The 5,000-nt window shown below is 49.9% G+C and overlaps 1 protein-coding gene across 1 annotated transcript in view; it reads right to left on the bottom strand.

Annotated features, from left to right (window-relative positions):
- The window catches only part of LOC126581335 (nuclear cap-binding protein subunit 1), a 14,166-nt gene that overhangs the window by 1,948 nt on the left and 7,218 nt on the right, over positions 1–5,000 (bottom strand). The gene's annotated exons all lie outside the window — the stretch shown is intronic.

The following is a 5,000-nucleotide window of genomic DNA, read 5'->3' as shown; positions in this document are numbered from 1 at the left end:
CACTTTTACTACACGTTCGAATGTAAATTCCGAAACGCAAAACGCTCACCGAAATTGGCAGCATAATCGGTGGCACTGGGGTGGTGGTGTGAGCACCGAGGCGAATGGCGATCGTCAAAAGAGAGAGAGAGAGAAGGAGAGGGAAAGATAAAGGATCGATGCACGCGATAATTTTCTTTTCTGATGCATGCCTCCTCCAAACGTCCATCCACACTAATCACTGAGTGCACAGAAGTGCAGCCAGGTGCAACCGGTGCATGCGCACAGGGGCAGATGTGTGATCGACGGTGTACTAGGTGTCCCTTCTCCCAGCCCCTTCGCACCACACCATCCGTCACATCAGTCGATAGCCTGTGTAAGATGCGAACGAGCGCCATAACTCTCGATTAAAAGCTCTTACCAGGGGAGGGTGGGTTTCGCCACTTTCATCGAAAGAAGTTGGTTTAAGAAAACAGCAGCAACCGATGGGCCATCGTGGTGATGGTGAAAATGGCTCTCCGCCTAGTCATGTCGGGGTGAGAAGAGCAGCACCACGGTGCGTAGAGAAGGAGGGACGGACGGTGGTCAAATGGTCTGCCGTCATCGTTTATGTACGGAGCCCGGGAACGGCCATGATCGAGCTATTCGCGTGGCGCTCGGTAAGATATCGTTACAAATGATCGGGTTTTTCACTCCCCGCGTGCTTGGAAATGGAAAATTGTTTTTGAGAAATTAATTTAATTATCTGCAAAGAATGTGAGGGAGAGAAGAAAACGTAAGCCTTTTCCCAATCCGTTATCAAAGCATCGACCTTGGATCATGATGTTGATGATTCGACTTCATTCAATGTATTAGGTTCGTTTAACAGATAATAAACTCACATAATCAGGAAGATTGAATTGGTTAGCCGTTCGCTTGGCGCATGGTGCAGCGAAAGGCGGAACACATACCACCGGGAGGGCGCAATTCGCTAAATTATGTAAATACCCAGTCCAGTCGGCATGAAAGGAAAGGATTTCCTAGGAAAAGGGAGCTGGCGGTTCAATTTTATTGCCAAAAATGCAAGAATAAACGGTTACTGCATCGATAGTCATTCTCCAGGAGTGAAAAGAGGAAGCTAGCCGAAGGCCGCTACTGCAACCCACTGCACACCAGGCAACAAAAGTAAAGATAGTATTTGAAATTTGAATGTTACACCATCGTCCGCATCGCATGGTGTTTGCATGTCCCGTAGTAATTCTGTTCGATTCCGTCGCTTGCGTGTTGCAAAGCAAACAACATATGGGTCGCAGAACTCGAAACAACGAGCTGCTGTAGGACCATAATTCTCCAAGTTTATGCGCACTTGTAGTGCAAAACATCATCAGTCTGATTTTGGCATTGTTTTGGCGCAACTCGTCAAATCAGATGCCACCAGAGGAGTGAGCGGTGCTGTTGCCTCTACGCCATTGTCTTGGCAGTTGGCTGGTTAATGGCGAATTTGTATTCAAATGCTGTCAGTCTTTCGGGCACCCCTTCTGGGTAGATGGTAGAGTTAAGCTTTTGCCTTGATCTGTCACAAGGCTCTCCTCCTATTGGGACTAGCGCGCGACTATAGACGCAGTTTGCCATTGAACACGCTTCGAAAAGGAACAACAATCGTTCCCTCTCTGAGGCGACGGAACACTCCGAACGCGATTGTCGCTACTTCCGCTCGATAGACAAAACAAGCTGGCAAGCGACATAGATGTGCTCTTATGCTGCCTTAAAATCTCAGACCGATCTCATGACCCATATAGTAGCACGCCCGCGATTTCGCCACATAAGCTCGTCTCGTAGAAATCACTTAAGATTTGCGTAAACACGTCGAACGACGGTGACAGAACGTGGAACGTGAAGTGTGATGAGAGCTTTTAGGCAAATTATACGTAATCGCCAACGCATAGCCAGCCACTCTCGGCGCCGGCGTGGAATGCTTTGGCCAATGCAACATAATTAAATTTACTTCAAAGCCGCTAGGGCGTATTTATGATGTAACGCCATCTGACCATCACCAGCGCACCAGCACCAGCACCAGAGGTGGTCAAAGGAGAAGAAGATGTTAACTTCTTCTCGCTGGCCCGTACGATGTATTTAAATTACTCTTTTCTCAACACATTTCACGGTGAAGAGGAATTAGATTATGCAAAAAAAAAAACGACAGCCACCAGCACCACCGCCACCTTCTCCATTTAATGATGATCACCAGCACCATCACCAGCAGAAACGAGATGATGTGGCAGATGACCCAGAACTCCACCCTTCCCTTTCGTGCAACACCACAGCGGAAGCACTTGCGGACCGAGCTGCCATTGAATGTATCCCCTGGCAAAAAAAAACCTCCCCTGGCTGTCCATTAATGTCACCGAAAATGCGATCGTCAAGCGATCACGCAGGGCGACCGTTAATTGCTTTCCGCTTCCATTGTGATCTTCGGCTGCAGGATGCAGCATTCCTATTAAGATGCTTCTTGTCTATGTCTATGCTGCAGCATAGCACGTTCTGAAGGGTAGCGGCCTCGACCACCCTCACCTCACTTTGTCGGAAACCATCGTTAACGATCGTGAAGCAGCGCGGCGATGAAAAATGAAAATCGGTTGCACGCAATGTTCGTGCGCCGTGAAAACTCCTCCAAACCAAGCGCCAGGGGGGGGGGGGGGGGGGGGGGGAACTAGCTGCAAATCCACCGACACCGGGCCTTCTCGGGTGCTATCGGTTTGGGTTTGGGTAGGGAGGGATCGCGTACCCCTCCCTCCGCGAAGAGATCGACGTTACCCCGTCGGAGGTTGTTTTAATATGATTTTGAAAATATCACTACTTTCAGTCGGTGAAAAACGTTCGCCCGCAACGGTACCTCAAAAGCGAGCTCAAGCGAATAGTGCTCCGCGTGTTTCGACATAAAGTGATCGTTCCATCGATCAATCGATCGATAAGACGTTTGGTGGAGGTGATCAATCACCGGGCGCGTCGAAAAGATGTCCGGTGAATAGAGTGTCTTTGTGCGCGATCTATTGGGAACAATTCCCATGAGTGATCTGCAAGTGGCCAGTGTCCCCTAAGTGATCATTAAACGATACATTCGCTCGAAAGCACGCTCAAAGTGAAACAAAAAGACAGGTGGTGTCCGGGTTGATTTTTGTTTTTTTTTTTGTGGGTGTAAATGTTCTGCAGCCTAGCGGCCCTCGTTCGGCAGCTGTACCAGTACCAGAGGAACTACCTGCATCACCACCGGCGTACGATCCATCACTGTCCGCGGCCAATCACGTTCCGCCATGGATTACATCGGACGTACAATGAACATTTGTTTAATTCTTTTCATGGTAAGCGTCCGCCAACCGGCTACGGGCTATTACGACATCCTTTCGGTTGCTCCTTTGACACCTCCGCTGAGGCGAGTAGCACGTGTCTGTACGCTGTCGCTGCCGTGAGATTCACACGACCACAAGAGGAGGCATCAACCAGCACCACACAATGACACAATGTATTTTGCATACATCACTCGCCTCAAAGCTTTACAAAACTGAATCGCCGTTGTCCGCCAGGTGTCCGATAAAAGATTGGCATTAGATTGGGAGTCACATCAGGCCGCTTTTTTTCTGCTGGCGAACTGGCATTTGATTGAAATGTGCGCGAAGGACAGCCACGCCATGTGGTCAATCTGTAGGAAAAATTGAAAAAGATACTAGGCGGCCGTGGCGGACATTGGATTGATTAAGATCTAAGTTCTGCAACAACAACAACAAAAAAAAAAGAACCGATCACTCGCCAAAGAGCTCGACTGCGATTTCCATTGAGCAAACAATACTCGCCGCCGGACGGACGGACGGTGGGGATCGTGAAGATCGGTGGCCCAAATTAACCATCAGACGATCTCGCTGTTGCTTCACCCTTGACCACCAACAGTAGTGACTGAAAGAACAACAGCCACATCGACGCGATCTCGCACCGCCGATGTAAAACGTAAATTATTCAACTGTTAATGCTCGAATGCGATGCATCTGTCCGTCCCCGCAAAAAAAAACCCCTCCGCTGGCACCGCTTTCTTGTTATTTACTGAGCTTCGTTAATTACGAACGAAATGAAGCGCGACTAGGGCGCGCTCGGTGGGTCGGTGAGAACGCCGACGCGATCTTAGAACCATTGTTCATGCTTCGTTTCACGGTCATCTGCAGAGCTTGTGCGGCTTGGGCGAGATGATGATCATCAGCAGATATCAACAGCAGCAGCTTCAAATTCGTTGTTTCCTCTCCGTTCCCATCCATCCCTTCACAGATATCGATTACCGGCAGCCGCTGCCAGTACTACAGCAACCGTGATATCATTCTGACGCCCAACCACCTGAAGACGTACCCGGGGAAGGTGCTGTACTATCGGCCGCGCGACCACCATCATGCACCGACGACCCACCACCACCACCACCAGGAGGAGAAGAACGACAAGAACGAAGACGGCGCAGTGCCCTGGGAGGAAGTGTTAAAGGAAACTGTTTTCCTCGCCCTGAATGATAACAAGACGAGGTAAGTCGCATGCGAGGGGAGGGAGAAGATGTGAACGACCATTTCTAGAAAGCAAAAGTGAACCCGAAAACGAGTCTACTGGTGGCTGGTGTGGCCACCTGGGCGAATCGGTTCCACTCCAGTGCGGAATCTCGACGGAGTCGACCACAAACCGCGTGCGCGCGCGTGTGTTGTGTGACTGTTTATGCAAAAATAGAAACTTTCCGAGCATGGCACGCATATGGGGTGCCTGGAACAGCCCACAGGTTAAAGTGAGCGTGAAATGAGTGGCGCCGGGGCCGTTTGCTTGTTTCTTTGTCTTTGTCTTGTCGTTTTTCGCGACCTTCTCGTCCTGCAGCTGCGAAACATGTCACGCTGTTGCTGTCGTAATGACAAGGAAATGGAATTACATCGATCGATCGTGCGTGTTACCCACCCAACCAAGGGCGGAAGTGGATTAATCTGTATTTCCGCCTCTCTCTCTCTCTCTCGCGCGTGCGCGATCGC

Source organism: Anopheles aquasalis, chromosome 2 (genome assembly GCF_943734665.1).
Source record: "Anopheles aquasalis chromosome 2, idAnoAquaMG_Q_19, whole genome shotgun sequence".
In the NCBI taxonomy this organism is placed as follows: Eukaryota; Metazoa; Arthropoda; class Insecta; order Diptera; family Culicidae; genus Anopheles; species Anopheles aquasalis.
This window is presented reverse-complemented; position numbering and strand designations above follow the sequence as displayed.